This window comes from Hordeum vulgare, chromosome 5H, assembly GCF_904849725.1.
Source record: "Hordeum vulgare subsp. vulgare chromosome 5H, MorexV3_pseudomolecules_assembly, whole genome shotgun sequence".
Lineage (NCBI taxonomy): Eukaryota > Viridiplantae > Streptophyta > Magnoliopsida > Poales > Poaceae > Hordeum > Hordeum vulgare.
The window spans coordinates 299,594,347-299,612,408 of record NC_058522.1 but is presented as its reverse complement, the minus strand read 5'-3'; positions in this window follow the sequence as shown (position 1 = coordinate 299,612,408).

The window sequence follows — 18,062 nt, the reverse complement described above, 5'->3', positions numbered from 1 at the left end:
ACTCACCCATCAATCCAGATCAAGATCAAGAATCAAGAAAAGAAAAAGACGGGTGGAAATTCTTGAAGGAGAAGAAAGAAAGATCCATCCATGAGAAAAAGGCTGACCAAACCCAAGCAAACCCCTAGCCGGCTCGGCCCAAAGCCTAAAGAGGAGAGGAGGTGTGGTGTGGGGCCGGGGTGTCATAGAGGGGAAGCCCTAATCGGTGGCATCATCGCCAGAGCAATCTCCCCATCCCTGGGATCACCAACTGCTCTCCCCCCATCCTCCCTCCCGCCGCCGCCGTCATGGCGCCCGCTCCCCCGCCACCGCGTCGCCCGATCCTGCGCCTCGCTCCCCGGCGCCGTCTCCGGCCAAGAGGTCTGCCTGGAAGCAGCCCTCCCCCTCGTCCGCGGAAACACCATGAGAGGCCAGCAGCCTACTTTGACCATGGTGACAGCGGCGGTGGCGGCGGGAGGGGTGGCCAGAGATTACACCACAACAACAACGGTGGAAGGAGGGGCGGTGGCAACGGTGGCCCGGGCGGCCTAGGAGGCGGTGGAGTTCCTCATCACGTCGGGGTTGGGGCCGCCGGAGAGGCGGGTTCGATGGCCCCTACTACCATGGACCAGGAGCGGTGGGCATGGGGGCGTACATGCGGGGCGTGCCGGGGCCCCCGCAGCTGGCCGCAGGTGACCCCCGCCTCGCCCGTCGGGGCTCCGGCGGGAACCTCCTCCCTCCGACAAGATGCACACAATGTGCATCCGCTGCGGCCACTGCAGCTTCCACCTACAGAAGAGCACCTGCTCCTCGTGCGGCTACCCCGCCGCCCGCATCCGCAAGTGTAAGTCCATCCCACCGACAGATCCCGCGGTTACTCTCCGCATATGCGATCCCCTTTCCTCAAGATAGTTGTTTTAGCTATCTGTGGTCCCTGGTATTGGTATGAACTGTTTGCGAGAGACTGTGGTTGCTGAGGTTGTTGATTCAGCTATGGTAGCCCGTTCGCTCTTGCCTTGAATCTCATACTAGCTAGCTTTGTAGCTCGATGTCGTAGTCTTGCATGCTATGCTCTGTTACAAAATGATAGAGGTTCATGCTCTGTTACAATTTGTCTTCAATAGGTTATTTGAGTATAGTTGAACGACATGTGTTCAGAAGGCATGTGTTGTCACGCCCGTTTATAGTGTGAATAGAACAATGCAAATATTTGAGTACAGTTGAACGACATGAATATGTAAAAATGACATGGTTTGGATTACACTTCTTGTTCGAAGTTAGTTTTAGATAAAAGATTGCGTAAAAAAATTAGATAGTATTGCATCAATCATTCCCCTTATATTTGGATATGAGCTATGCTTAATGTTAAACATATGGTACAATCAAAAGTAAAAAGTATTGAAACTTCAAGTAAAAGGATCTAGCAAGTAGCAAATAGCGCTTCAAACTATCTGAATATAGTATAAGAATATACCATTTTCATTTGCTAACCAAGAATGATGGCGTAGTAGTCTCGGAACTAAAAGTTTCTCCATCAGCACCGTTCTTTGCCTGGCACAAGCACGCAAAGAAGCCCATAAGAATGGTGGACACCATCTCCGTCACCGTCAAGGACGGCGGCCTCAAGCTCATCCAGCTATCGGACGGCGGACACGGCACACCGACGGTGAGGGTTAGGATATATACGGGGGAGTATGCTGCGCCCCCTCCCTCTGCCAACGGTGCGGCAACAGGGCCTCCCTGCACGGCCAAGACACCCCTCGCTCACGGTCACGGTGGCCTGTGTATTTATTGTTTATTTTTGCTAAGTGATTTAGTCTTATTTGTAGTTCATCATTGGATCTGCAACAGTCGGAGGAGTTCAGGCTGGTGCTTTCAAGATTGGTGATATTGCTCGAACCATTAACAACATAATTCAATGCAAGTTGTACAGGCCCGGATCAGTTGGTTTTGTGTCTAAATCGGTATGCTTCAGTTTCGTTGTTAACAAACTTACTTCCTTCATCACATGTATTTCCGTATGATTCACGTCCATAAATAAAGTAACAGAATAAAAAGAACTGTCCATTTTGTGTGTAAATACGATTTTTTGTTTACATATATATGGAGAGTCTTAGAACTTTAGAACACCATTATGATGCTTCGGCTTTTATCTTTTTATTTGGAAAAATGTGGAGAGCTCCTGACTTCCCATTTGTTTTCATTCCAGAACTCCACTTTAATTTGACGACTGGCTAGTATATATTCTCAACTATATATTTTGGTTGCATGTCAAATGAGCTGTACAACAACATTGCAAGAGTGATTGATGGTATTTATGAAGGTACCTTGTTTGTGAATAAATGTAAATGGCTACTGGTTCACATGAATAATGCACCATGCTAACTTTTTTGAACATATTCAGGAATTGCAATTGGAGGAGATATTTTCCCTGGCTCAACTCTTTCAGATCCGATTCTGCGTTTGAATAACATACCTCAGGTTTGGAACTTAACATCTCTAATTCTCTATAGAAATAGATAGTGTTAACCATCTTCGTGTAGTGTATCAATATCCATTATCTTTGTCGCATAAGTGTTCTGCTAATATTATATTTTTCCTCTCTGGAATGATTGAATAATCACATGATGTCATTGTTACGTGTTCCTTTATCACATCCTTTTTGTCTTCTAACTTTCCGAGGCTACTCCTTTACCATAACTTTGGCCTATCTCTATTATCTTTTTAGCCACTCCCATTTACCTTTTTAGAACAAAACGGTTGGGTGGCAGCATGATCTTAGGATAAACAATAAATAACACTAAATCACTTAGCAAAAATAAATAATAAATACAAATTACTTTTTTTATTCTAGTTTGCTTTAAGTCCTGTTTCTTTGAACAAAAAAAATAACTTAAAAAAGAAGATAACCGGGTCAGGCAACAACCAGTTCAAGGCTGAAAGATTGCATGTAATATTCACATTATTTTCTCCCTTTGATATTGATCTGTGTACGTTTTGTTCTTTTTGGATTTGTCTTCCATCTTGTGTGCAGGTTGCTGCTTGCTTGGGGGGAGATAAGCAGGGCCTGGAGATAAGGAATCAAGGAGACAAGGACGGAGAGCAAGAGAGGAGCATAGCCAGATCCAAGATGCTTGGATAGTTTCTTCTACATTACTCCAACAAATTCAGGACCGGCCCAGGTTGCTGTTGTAGTTAAGTCCAATGAAATATTTGTATTATGCATCTATATAAGTTAGGACCGACCCTGGGTGCGACCTCCAAGCAGTCCAATGACGGTATGTGATGCAACTTGCTGCCGTTGTTTTGATGAGACTTGTCAGGTTCCCGTATTTCTTACCATGCTTATGCACATCAGCCTTTGTTGTTGTTGTTCTTATAAGCTGCATATGGATGCCAGTATGTGATATTTCAATGGTGTTAGCTTCCTTGCTTATGTTATGTTTCCGCCACTTCATGAGGCCTGTAAGAAGCCTTATATTTTCAGCCTGAACATAAATGTTCTATATTTACAAATATGTCTTGTAGTACCTTCTTCACATACTTATCTGGGAAATCTTAGAACCAAGTTAGCGACTATTTTATGTTCTTTTCTTGCAGTAACTAGTGGGTGGAGTAAAATGTACATTGAATCTGACATGAAACTGTAGAAATGACGTTGCTGTTTGTAATTAATGTTGATTTTTTTTGCTGTTTGTTGTAATATATCTGGAAAATATTTCAGGAAATATTACACAAGCATAAAGCCAGTGAAAATGGCAATCAAAGTGTTGAAGCTTTGGAGGACCATCTGATTGATCCGCAAGAAAAGATCGAACAATTTGGCAGTGTAGATACCAAGAAGAACTTATTTAGGAATTGGCCATTGATGTCTTCCATAATTGATGTGCCCTTGTTAGGCGTTGAACTTTAATGTGTGGAGTCGGTGGATGATGTATTGTATTTATGTGATATGCTATTGAAATGAAATATACATTTTATTTGCAATCTTTTATTCTGTTGTACATATTTTAATGGGCCTATCCTGAGATATGCGTGCTTCTAGCAAAAAAATGCTTCAACCCAAACAAATCAGACATTTTCAATAGTAAAATAGGTATTGGGTCAGAATCTAAAATTTATGATGATTCAATTTGGTCAGTAGCAATGCCACGTCAGCTTGGCCACGTCAGATCCTATGTGGCTCACACAAATGGGTAATGACCAAACCAAAATTTTGGTCGATAGAGACCTACGACCAAAATTTTAGAAAGGTCATGTTTGTTCATTCTTGACGGCCAACTGTTGACGTTGTAAATTTGGTCAAAAAAGGTCAATAAACAACAACAATGATGAATCAATGACCAATATAGGGAGTCATAACTGACCTTATTTCTTGTTGTGGTAGCCCTGTCTTATCAGTCATGTTATTGGACAACGATGAACCTATGAGCTATGGAGAACCGATGGTGGGCACAGATTCTAACAAATGGTTAGAGGCCATGAAATCCGAGATAGGATCCATGTATGAAAACAAAGTGTGGACTTTGTAAATATTACCTGAAGGGTGAAAGGCCATTCAGAATAAATGGATCTTTAAGAACAAGACAAATGCGGACAGTAATATTACCGTCTATAAAGCTCGACTTGTGGAAAAGTGGTTTTCACAAGTTCAAGGAGTTGACTACGATGAGACTTTCTCAGCCATAGCGATGCTTAAGTGCGTCAGAATCATGTTAGCAATAGGTGCATTTTTTAGTTATGCAATTTGGCAGATGGATGTCAAAACAGCATTCCTTAACGGTTTCCTTAAGGAAGAGTTGTATATGATGCAACCAGAAGGTTTTGTCGATCTAGAGAATGCTGACAAAGTATGCAAACTCCAGCGATCCATTTATGGACTCGTGAAAGTATCTCGGAGTTGGAATTAGTGCTTTGATGAGGTGATCAAGGTGGTTGGGTTTATACAAGTTTAGTGAGAAGCTTGTATTTACAAGAAAGTGAGTGGGAGCTCTATAGCAATTCTAATATTATATGCGGATGACACATTAGTGATTGGAAATGATATACAGCTTTCGGTAAGCGTAAAAGATTAATTGAATAAAAAAAATCAATGAAGGACCTAGGAGAAGCTGCTTATATATTAGGCATCAAGATCTATATAGATGGATCAAGACGCGTAATAGGACTTTCAGAGAGCACATACCTTGATAAAGTTTTGAAGAAGTTCAAAATGGAATAGTCCAAGAAAGGGTTCTTGCGTATATTACAAGGTATGCAATTGAGTAAGACTCAGTGCCCAATGACTGCAGAAGATAGAGAAAAGATGAGTGTCGTCCCCTATGCTTCAGCCGTAGGCTCTATCATGTATGCAATGTTGTGCAGAAGACCTGATGTCAGCCATCCCATAAGTATGGCAGGAAGGTTTCAAAGTGATCCAGGAATGGAACACTGGACAACGGTCAAAAATATTCTGAAGTACCAAAAAAGGACTAAGGAAATGTTTCTCGTGTATGGAGGTTATAAAGAGCTCATCATAAAGGGTTACGTCGATGCAAGCTTTGACAATGATCCGGATGACTCTAAGGATGAAACCGGATATGTATTTATTCTTAATGGGGGTGCGGTAAGCTGGTGCAGTTCCAAGCAAAGCATGGTAGTTGATTCTACATGTGAAGCGGACTACATAGCTGCCTCAGAGGCGTCTAAAGAAGGTCTCTGGATGAAGGAGTTCATGATAGATCTTGGAGTTGTGCTGGATCCAATGACTCTTTTGTGTGACAACACTGGTGCCATTGCTCTAGCTAAGGAACAAAGCTTTCACAAGAGGACCACACACATAAAAGCGTTGTTTCAATTACATCCACGATTACATAAAGGAGGAGGACATAAGTATTTGCAAAGTGCACTCAGATCTGAATGTTGCAGACCCATTGACTAAGCGTCTTCCATGAGCAAAACATGATCAACACCAGAACTTCATGGGTGTTAGATGTGGCGCTCTGCCTGATTACCACTGTAGCCAGACGGTCGCCGCACATGCCAGCCCAGGAAATCACTCTGGCATGCACATTTACAACATGTATCATGACCATAGGCATTTCTATTAATGAATATAAGAGTTTTACAAGACGAGCTACAAGGGTGATGGCAGCGGAAAAGCTCGATCTAAGGCAGCATGGTCTTGATGCAGCTCCAATCCACACGGATCAGACTCGGTTACGCTCCTAGCCCGCGAACACTCTGTCTCCTCGCGTACGACGAATCCTTATGTGAACCTGGCCACGTTAAAAGTCGTTGAGTACTTTTGAATGTACTCGCAAGCAAGCGAAACTAACATATACACTAAGCAAAGCAATCCATGGTATTCAAGCATGTATTTGTTATTAGAACAATATTAATCATCATGACATAGCATACCTATCTAGCAATATTAATTATCAAGGTATAACAGGGTTATCTAGAAAGATAACTTCTAAAGTAGATGCGATAAGGTAAAGCATATTAGATAAATGATTTATACTCCAACTATTCTCATGATCTAGTCTGAATCTGATCCAAATCCAACCCATCTCATGTGGTCATCCGACCACTCATCTCATAGCCATCCCATGGCTAACATGTCATATACTGGACATCTTCCGATGTCTACACCAGACGAGTTCTTCCATCATTATCATCACTCTTACGGTTGATCACCTACTGAGGTCTGATCGGGCTGTCCAATACCATGGACTCGGCTATTTGAATAGATTTGACACTCTACAGAGGTTGCACACTTTACCAACACTCTGGAGCACTGACCTCGCGATCCCATTCGGGTGGAACACCATTGCTCCAACAAGACTTGCCTGACCCGTGACTCTTTCATCGTACCACCGGCAACCACTTCTCCCTCGGAGTCCTGACCTGGGTGGCCCTGTGTGCTCATGACACATGTGTCCTCATGACACCTGCCACCGTCATGGCCAAACAAAACTGTCCCCACCGGGGACGCCGGCATAAACAACTCAACTGGCTCACAGGGTTATCACCGCCTACCTGATCGGGGTAGCACGCGTGCATAACCCTCCCTCTTTAGAGGTACCGGTGAAAGGTCACGCGAGCAGCTCAACTGACGGCCATCCCACGACGGCAAAAGTGGTTGCACTGATGGGCCCGGACAGGTGACTCGAGATCAACACACTAAGTTCCCTTTTAACAATATGTTTATCGCGCTTGGCTACTTAGCAACCATAACTCATCATGATAGTACCCATGAATGCAGTAACAATGATAAGAACACTACAGACTATTTCTATATCATGAACCATTAATATCACAGGATGTGAATAGCAAATTATTACTTCACAGATTTTATCTATAACTGAGATCCTCGAACCCTCGCATAAACTCGGGAAATAAATCGGTAGCCACCAGAACGGTTGTTACGCACATATCTGGGCCATTACCGGAATAACTCAACCCCGACTCAAGACGGCTGAAAAGTAGCTCAGAGCATGAGGCGGTGTTGATATGAAGAATGTGGTAGTTCCCTAAGACGGCCGAATGACAGCTCAGAGCATAGGGGCACTACCACGGAAAGAAATTCAACAGTTGCTCGTGACGGCGGAAAAGCAGCTTAGAACACGAGCTCACTGCTGACAAGAGAAGTATAAAGTTGGCATCCACCCTGGACGGCCGAAAAACAGCTCAGACCTAGGCGTGGTGCCATCATGGAAGAAAATGTGAGCAAGGGTTCGTCAGCATCTCATACAACACATTGCTATACACTCGGACATAAGCATATTGAATTAAATATGCAAGAACATCACAGAGCAAAGCTTGAGGGTATATGATAGATGGTCGGCTTACCTAGGGTCGAATAATACTCCCGGAAGAGGTGCGGAGAGTCCGCAGAAAGGATCGCCGGATACCGCTCTCTCTCTCGAAGGGGGCTGATTGGAGACAAGGGCAAAAGGTTCATTTCCACAGTGTCACCACCTTGTTAAAATATTACCAACATGACGGGCTCGACGAGTCGAAGACGTGAGCGTTGGCATCACCCCAATCGGAGTCCCGAGCAAAAAGATATGATGGTATTTCTGCCAAGGACTAATCTGAAAATAAATAATTGCAACCAAGTCCCTCACAGCCTGTTAGGTCGCGTACTCCGGGAAATACGCTTTCCCGTGGGGAAAACGTAAATACGCCCGGGGCGTTTCCACTTACTCTAGCTGGCGGGCCTCCAGCCGCCGACACGTGGGTCTCGACCCCACCTGTCGGGTCCTCTCTCTCCTCCACGCCGCAATGGTTCTGTGTATACTATTCACATATGAGTATCTCTTTTTTGTTTCTCGATGTATGTTTCGAATTTTCATCTGAATTTTTTAGGGGTTATCTTAATATGTGTTGTGAACATGCATGATTTTTTTTAGATTTTTTTGCAATGTTTAAATTTAAATTTTGGCCGCAAGGCACACGGTGACATGCAAACGTGCATGTCACCGTCCCTCTTCTTCTTCCTTCTACCTCCCGCTCACGACAGAGGAGGGCAGAGCCGGGCCTGGCCGACGCTCGTTCCAGCGGCTCAGGCCATCTCTAGTGAGGCTCCAACCACCGATGGGGTCGGCGCGAGACACCGCACCCTGCCAATGACAAGGAGCCCGAGGAGAGCGAGAATGCAAGCGCCCTCGGCCACGGCAGACATCCGGCTCAGGAAAGATGGGTGCCACGGCTATAGGCCACCGGAGAGCAAGGAGAAGGGTGGAATAGATTCTAGGTGCTTCGGTTGTTCTTCGGGTGGTGGAGGAAGGGAGGGAGAGTGTCGGGGCAGACCAAATTTAGGAGGAGGACAGGGGCGGCCATGGCGGCTGTGGAGAATCAGAGGGGCTCCTCAAGCTTAATTGACCGGCCAGGGAGGAGGCTAGGATGAATATAGAGGGTGTCGGAGAGCTGCGGTGCTCGGGGGAGGGCTCGGGCCGCGGCTTTCATAGCCAGCTGGCCAGAGCAGACAGGAACGGCCACCGCGACGTTCTTATCAACATGATGTTGCTCGCGGGTGGCGTGGCTAGCTGGATGCGGGCGTCGGCAAGGGGCCGACCTGACAAGAGGCAGGGAGAGGAAACAGCTCGGGAGGAAGGAGACAAGGGAGAGGTGACGGCTCGGGGCACAGGTAGAACAGAGCTCCGGCGAAGCTTGTCGGGGCGCGGCGAGGAAGAGTCTCGAGGGGGAAGATGCGGGAGAGGGGCCATGTGGACTCGGCGGAGCCGGTAGACATGCTCAGACAAGCGGGGGCTGGCCGGGGGCGACGGCACGGAGACAACATAGTGCAGAGCGCAGTTTCTGGATGCTCAATGCGTGGTCACCACGGCACTGCTCATTATGGCTCGCGTCCGGTTCCCAAACCTTGTCTCACAAGTGCCTCTCTGGTAAAATGGATAAGGGGAGTATCTGGAACGAGCTGGATAGCTGTGAGGAGAACAAATTTTGCACAAGAGGGTTTTGACAGCAAGGTGTTTGAAATGATTTATGAGAAATTGGCTTTGTGAAACAAGCTGGATTTTGGCATGGAGTAGTCATCTACTAAGGTGGTCATTATGCCAAAATTTATGCACCAATGGACCAGCGTAGATGGTACTTCCTTTGCAAAGCTTCCAAACATGCAGAAACTTAGGAGAATTTCTAGGACAACATTGAAGAAAGGGATGGAGCTGATTTTTGTTATTTACTAGTGGTTTAACAATATAAACCACCATGAAAAGTTTCAGCTCAAGGAGATCAAGGAATAGAGCACTCCCTTTGCAAATTACCCAACTGGACACAATTTGCAAATTGATCTTGTGCTCAAAATTTGAACTATGGGGCTTGGGATCTTCATGGAATTGGGGAAGATATGGATAGGAGAAGATCCTCAAATTATTTGGGATTTTTCCTGGCTACCAAAATGGTAGTTCCTTTAGAAAGTGCCCAAAATGCAATATTGGCATTAAATAGGAAAAGGCATTTTTCGTTTATTCTATGATGGCCAATATTTTATGGGATCTCAATATGATTAAAAAGAATATATCTACAAGTTTTCATAACCATTGGAGATGGATAGCTATTTTCCTAGATTGAATTCCTTCAACTAGCAGAAAAAGGAATTAATTATAAATCAAAAATATTGCAAATGACTTAGCAATATTTTTACATATCGCAGGTTTAAAGATAATGGATGATCATTGGGAAAAGGTTTGGGAGGAAACATGGCAAAAGAAATTGGGGTTCCTTTGAAACAGGAGAGATCAGGGTTTCCATTCTGGCAATTCGAAAGGTAGGGTTTTGACGGCAAAACCCCGAGAAGATATCTTGGGTGGAAAGGCTAGACTGGAGAGAATCTCTAGTTGGATAGGGAAGGCAAGGCTAGATGACCATCTTCACATACCCAGGGTGAAAGAAATCCGATAACATCGAGAGAGAAAAAAACGGGAGTCAAATCCGCAAAGGAAAAGAAAACAGGGAGCGAAAACCAAGGTGTTACAAACCTACCCCCTTAAGAAAATCTTGTCCTCGAGATTTCCAGGCTTACCTCCCGGGGAAAGGGGACTTACTTGTGTGCGACTTGGATCCATCCGTTGTCCTACCTTCATGGATTCTCTGACTTTATATCTGCCTCTTCGGAAGGGTCAGGTGTTGTATCTGCACATAGATTTCTTGAATCCTTCTCCTTCCTGTCAGGTGTCCGATAGTAGTGTTACAGGGTGGGGTAATGGGTACTACCAACAAATATCGTAGTTCCAGGGACTGGAAGTATCTGCTTCGGGCTTTATTGTAATGCTTCGTACCCTGACTGTCATGGGTAATACATCCCTTCTTGGTACCAAGTTCACGTGCTCGTATGTCCTCAAGTGAATGGGAGTGGCTTTGTTTTTGTCGTGTCAGAATGCTCAATCTGGTGTTTCCTTATGGCTTATGCATCCTAACGTTGCTCTCAGGTGATCCATAACTCAAGGAGTTATCCTGACCGAGCTATTCCTGCTATATCCTCAACTGCAGGCATGATCACAAAATAATCATAGATAGTAATCTCTTATTCCAATGACGTCATGATGTCTATGAGATGTTGTTGCTGGTGTGCCTTGAACTATTTGGTCTTAATGTCTCATTCACACTCTGTAGCTCATGAAGATGGCTCTGTCATACATATAATCTCTACAGTCCTTGTTGTGATCACGGGGATGGGCATAGTGTGCTTGTGACCGTAACTAGTACATTGATGTGGCCGCATTTGCAAGAGCATGATAAACACTAGTAATACTTCTCTGTCTGCGAAGCTGTATCTTGTTGACCGCCACGGAGGTTGTATGCCCATCAATTCTTTGGTCTTGAGGACTCCTTTGATGTACTTTTCATGCTATGCCAATACCATTGCTTGACTGTTCTCCCTAAGCGTTGGCTTGTTCTCACAACTTATTCTTGTGTATCTCGTAGGGGTTGTGGTGCTCATATTCTTGTTTTCAACATAGGGCCATTGTTTCTCTGACATAGTTATTCTCGTGCATGAGTGGCTCTCATGAACTGGTTCACTAGACTGCGTGCTCACAATATAGGTAGGTGTAGGATGAATCCTTTCATAACCACTGGGTTCTGAGGCGACTTATGTGTACCGACTAGTTCTTGCTTCTCACAGGCTCGTTGTAGGCACGATGACGTGTTGGAGAAGATTGAATTCCTTATGCCCGAAGCTTCTACTAGAGTAGCGTGCTGAAGAAGGCTAGTTATCATACCTCAAAATCTTTCCTTCATGTGGCTTGCTGCAGAAGGTCGGGTTCCTTATGCCAGAAGCTTTCCATGGTAGCCTATTATGGAAGATGGGAGTGTCGTATCCCATAAGAATCTTTAACCGAGTGGCGTATCGAGACAGTGTGGCTGGAAAAGCTCATTTCACAACTTCTCGAGGGTAATGCGAAAAAGGTTCCGCACAACACCTTCCATAGTGGTCGGATCATCCGTATTGTGATCCCACATCGGGATGGACCAACGTTGGTAGGGGAGAAGGCGGCGATGCAGCATTACCTGGATTACGTTGGTGAGCTGAGTTTTCTTCTCCCATAAATTGGAGATCTTCTTTGTGAGCTCCTTCACCTCCGAGGCCTCCCCCCAATCGAGGGCCTTTTTCCGTACATGACACAAGAACGATGGGAGGGCCAGATCTAAATACCAAAGGAGCTACCTCACCTGTGTTGCACGGCTCGGTGATGTAGAACCACACTTTATGCCATGCCTTGACAGTGTCTATGAATGTGCCTTTTGAACATTTGGCCATAGCAAGTTTGTTGATCATCGCTCCCCCACAGTCAGCCTGCTTGCCATTTATGCCTTGGGCTTGACATTGAGGACCTTCATCCATAAGCCAAATTGGGGTTGGACCATCAAAATGTCACGGAGACTGTGATGAAGGCTTAGAGGTGTGTAATGGAGTTCGAAGGGAGATCATGGAAGTCGGGCCCGTAGTAAAACATGATGCCCCCAAAAAGGGGCGAAGTGGAAAACCCAAACCTCGAAGAAAACAAGGAATGAAGATGACTCTCTCCTCATCTTTTGGTGTGGGGATAACCTGACCCTTCTCCACAGCATGGTGGGCTATATTCTCCCACACGTAGCCGGAGCTCTTTGGCTCTAGGATGTCCTTCCCGGTGACACAGGAGGCCTCCTGTGACATCCTCGACTTTTGCTACAGTAAATATTGTAATTAAGCTACAGTGATCACCCGGTAATGATGCCACGTCATCGAATTCCCATCTTGGACCCGCGTTGATTCAAGTCCATCCCGATTCAAAATTTGAAAACAAAAGTAAAGTATTATTATAAATTCATGATAAACACTGAAAGAAAAATAAATAAAATAAAGTATTAAAAAGAATAACGATAAAAGAAAGCATAAAAGAAATATATAAACTTAAATATTAATAAATAGTAAAGTGGAAAAGAAATATAAAAAAAGCAACCGAGCCCCCATGGCCGACTAGGCTAAAGTGGCCCAGCCGGCCACGAGCCCCAAAACCCTAGCGAGGGCCAGCCCCGCTCCAGCCTCCCTGCCCTCGCTCCTTTCCCTCCACCGAGCCGCCGGGAGGGGCTCTCGCCTCGATCGCCACCACCCCTCGTGGGGGGCCCTCCCCACGATCTCCTGTCTCCCTCTCGTTCCCTTCCCACACCCCACGAGGACCCCTCCTCCCCTCGGTTACTCTCCCGTCTCTCCCCCACGACCGAGATAGCCCCAGATCCCTCCCCACCTCGCATCCTCTAAGGGACGGAGCCCCTTCCCTCGGTTCCTCTCCCCTGCACCCGTCGGTCTCCCTCCTAGATCCCCGCCGAGCTCAGCCCCTCCCCTGCGCTCCTCCCGCCGGCGGCCCACCCCCTCCGTCTCGCTCCCTCCACCTCGCCCACACCAGCGAGCCCCTCCCCGGCCAGAACCTCCCCTGCGCCAGGCCCCCTCACCCGCCCGTGCTTTTCCTCCCGCTCGCTCCGCTCGCGGGAGCCTCCTAACCCTAGCGCCCCGCCCGTCGCCACCCTCCACCCCGCTTCATTCGCCGACGAGTCCTCGCCCCTCGCCGGCCGGGCTCCTCCTCTGAGCCTTTCCAGTGCCGGCCACCACCAACGCCGGTTCCCCACCGGCGCCTCGGCCGGGGCCCCCACCGGCCACGGCGGCCCCGTCACCGGGCCCCTCCCCGTCGGTCCTCCTCCGGTCCACCGCGACCCCCGCGCCACCGACGGTCACCGCCACCTCGGGATCCTCCTTGCCGCACCGCACCATCGGCCTCCTCGTCATCCTCCACAACGGCCGACCCCGAGCCTCGCCGCCCCGTTCCCCGGCAACGCCGGTGAGCCCTTTTACGGGCTCCTCCCACCCTCTCCTTCCGTTTTCCGCCCCGGTTCCGTTCCGGAAGTTAGTTTCTCGTTCCGGCGCCTTTGAGGTGTCGTAGGTGTAGTGGAGATTGCCCCCTTCCTCTCTATTGAGAGATGAAGTTGAGAGATGAACAGAGAGATGCCAGAGAGAGAGAGTTAAGATAGAAAGAGGGAGATAAAAACGAATATCTTGTATTTGTGTATGTATGTAGGTATTAGATACATGTATGTATTTTGTATGTATGTTATATTATGTATGTATACATGTTTGTAGAGGGAAAAAAAGGGAAAAAGAAAAAAAAATATATGTTTTTATTAATAAGATAAATAAATAAATAATTAGATATAATAACTAATTAATTAGTTAATGAATTAGTTAAATAGATATATTAATTAATTAATTAATTAGAATAATTAGAATATGACACGTGGGTCCCCCACTAAATTAATATAATTAATTAATATTTAATCTTAATTAAAACTTGTGCCTATGACGTTCGGGACCCGCTAGTCAGTTGACCAGTCAAATGTTGATGTCAGCATGACATCATGCTGATGTCATAATAGCTTTTTATTAAATTATTGAAATCTGTTTTTAATTCCTAATTATTGAATAAAACTTTAAAAATTTAATATTAAATAATCCGTAAGTCAGATCAAAATATTTTCAACATGAAAGTTGATCGGTAGAACGAGACGAACCCGGATACACGGTCCATTCGTGTGTCACGCGTCCCTAGCATAGCAAACGTGGAACATTTCCATCGTTTCCAGTATCACCGGTAGTAGCCCGAGACCCGGAAAATATCGTCAGATATTATTCCGACCCGTCTATGACGGATGTTGCTGCGTTAGCTCATGTCTAGCCTGCATCTTGCCATGTCTTGCTTTGTGTTGCATCGGTGCTATTATTTATTGTTTCTTCCCCCTCTTCTTACCGGTAGACCCCGAGACTGACGCTGCTGCGGGGTACATCTATGACCCTGCCGATCAGTCCTTTGCCGCAGAGCAGCAAGGGAAGCAAACCCCCCTTGATCATTCCTATATCGCCTATGTCTTTCTTCCTACTGCTTGCATTAGTATTTTGCTACTGTTGTAGTTAGCTCCTATATCTGATGCGTAGCCTATTTTTGATGAACTGCTACTTTCAGTCATGTACCTTTAATCTGCTTAGTATAGGTGGAGCAGTCATCCCCTCTGACCCCGTAGTCCAGTTCCCCCGCTTGTTTTCAAATCTCGATCTCTGATCGATGGACCAGACCCGACACAACACATACACCCCCCTTCATTGTACGACGCTACAGAGATACTATCGGGTACCGAGGGTGACACCTCGCTAAGTACTCCTGATGATATCTCTGTAGTATAGCTAGTCGGTCGTGGTTATCGAGGGTGATTCCTCTTTCACCATTCCCGATGACGCCTCTGTCATGCAACCCCTCAAGTGTGGGACCCTCGAGGGTGATTCCTCTAAGCCCACCTTCACGGGTACATCGTTCGGAATCCAACGAGGGTGATACCTCGGATTCCCCCCCCCCCCCCCCGACGTTATAACCACACAGTTACTCGACCATGTTACTGGGATCCTTGGTGATTAGTTGTAAGACGGGTGGATTTCCCGTGAGACTGTGTTGTTGGCCTAATTAAAATGTTAATAGATTTGGGTATTTGATCTGGGTTGGTCGGAGTCCTTTTCGCACTAACCGGCTACGCGGGAAGAATTATGGGTACTCGGCGTCGCGGTATCAGCCGAAGCTTTTCAGATGCTAGCAATGTAGCGGCGCGCGCCCGAGTGGTCCCGAGATGCATCACTCTTGTGATTAAGGGATTCTAGGACTGACGTCGGCTGCCCACGCCACGTGCAGGAGCGCGAAGGGGAACTGGGCCCATGAACCCTTTGTGCTTAGGAGTTAGACCGGCGGGCTGGCCTCTCTGATTAGTCTTAGGTGGGGCTGCGACGTGTCGATATTCCAAGGCCAGGCAGGACCCAGAAAAGTATGTCCGGCCAGAGTGTTATCGAGCGTGACGGGGCATGTGGTGCACCCCTGCAGGGATGAAAATTAACTATTCGGATAACCATGTCCACGGTTACAGGACGACTTGGAGTTGTGCCCCGATCTTATACAACTACAATTGTTACTTAACTGGAATTAGTTTGCATCGGGATTGCTTCCTCGCAGGGAGTCGAGGGAGGATCTCTAGGCATGACCTCACTTTAATATTGCTGCAACAATATGACTATTATTGTTTTACCCCCCTGTTCTACTCTCGTCTATTGCTGAAGACCCTGAAGATGCTAGTCTTCGATAGGACTAGGCCTTCTCTCTCTATTCTCGCATTGCTGCTGTCAGTCCACATATAACAACCCCCTTTCTTGATACTGTTGCATATTTAGGTTAGTTCTGATGTAAGACTTGCGAGTACTTTGGATGAGTACTCACCGCTGCTTTGCTCCCCCCTTGTCCCCTTGATCTGTTTGCTGCGACCAGATGATGGAGCCCAGGAGTGGAGTTTCCTGCCAACGCCTGCCGCCCCGATGGTGTCATCTACGTGGAGGCCGCTGATGATCAGGAGTAGTTAGGAGGTTCCGAGGCAGGAGGCCTCGCCTCGTTCGATCGTTGTATCTTTTGTGCTAGCCATCTCTAACTGTACTCAGATATTGTTGCTTCCGCTGACTCGTGTGTTTATCGAGCTTTCGTATTCTAGCCCTCGAGGCCCCTGGCTTGTAATATGAAGCTGATGTTATTTTATTTGTGTCTAGAGTTGTGTTGTGATATCTTCCCGTGAGTCCTTGGGTTTGATCGTACGCATTTGCGTGTATGGTTAGCGTACGATTAAATCGAGGGCATCACAAGTTGGTATCAGAGCCGACTGCTTGTAGGTAGCCCCCTTTCCAACTCCTTGGCCGAAGTTGAGTCTAGTGTTTGAAAAACTTTACTAACACTGATGTTGTGGCTTACGGGCCCACATCTCAATTGGGTGGTATCGGTATCTTTTACTCCTTTCCTATACTCTGGGCTCTACTATCTCTTATCTTTCGGGTTAAAGATTTTACTAACTCTAACATTAGGTTATCATAATCACATCTACCCGGAGAGCCCCGTAATTCCAGACGATGGCTTAATCCGTCAGAAGACTTTGATAGTAGTCTCCGATGTTTCTCTCGAGAACTTGTGCCCATCGCTCTTGCGAGTTCCCTTCCTCCTTCAACCCCAGTGGATGACTACATACAAATGTCATTCATATTTTCTTTCCAAATGCTCTTGTTTTTACGAGATGCAACGGATTATCTTATCGAGGATTCGTCCATCATCAGTTCTCATGGGATTCGAGAGTTCTCCGAATTACTATTTGATCTTCCGAAATCCTCCCTAGCCTATTGTTCATGAGCTTTCTCACATGCTTGCATTATGGATAAATCCATATGTCTAGCCGCATTCATTAAATTCCTTTGTGAATTTCTTGTGATCTTATTGATTCTACCTTTGTGTGAATGCACACAATCATCTATTGATACTCGTAAATTGTCCTTTCCGGCTGAGACGTCCTTCCAGACCGAGCTGGTTCTCGATAAATCAATTTTTGGTTGGTTGTCCATCTAAGTCCATTTAACCTACTTGTATTTGATTGAAGCATCTGATTATGATACGCCAACCTGGAAATCATAATTCCTTTGGTGATTAAGTATCAGTATTTTTCAGACGTTCTGTAAACTAATGCATTGCATCCTGTCTCCCTCTGATTGAGTACCGATACCCACACCAGGTCCTTTGTGGATTGTCAGACTCATCTTGAGTTATTATCCAATGGCATTTTTTGCTTTCAAAAATTCTTGTGATTGCTTTCTCTGATACATGATGCCATTGGTAAATTGTGTCTCCTCCCTTTGATAAGTTGTACCATACAATTTGTCAGCCATGCCCTTCAAGCACGTGTTATTTACTCTTGAAGTTTGTGGTATATGTTCCTAAGATGCCCCGATGGGTTGAACCTATGCCTTCCTAAATCAATATGACTCGAAAGGTTTTCATGAGTCTTACTCTTCTGGTGCTTTGCCGAATATCCTTTCAAAGCTACAACCTGATCTAAGGCGAGGAGTAAATGACAGGTGATGCATTGATGAAGTGGGAGTCGACCTTGAACTTTGTGTTCATGCCCATGGAAACGACGTTGATCCTATCATAGGAACTTCTCGTATCAATAATCATTCATTTTGTGGTTTAAATTTGGTATCTATG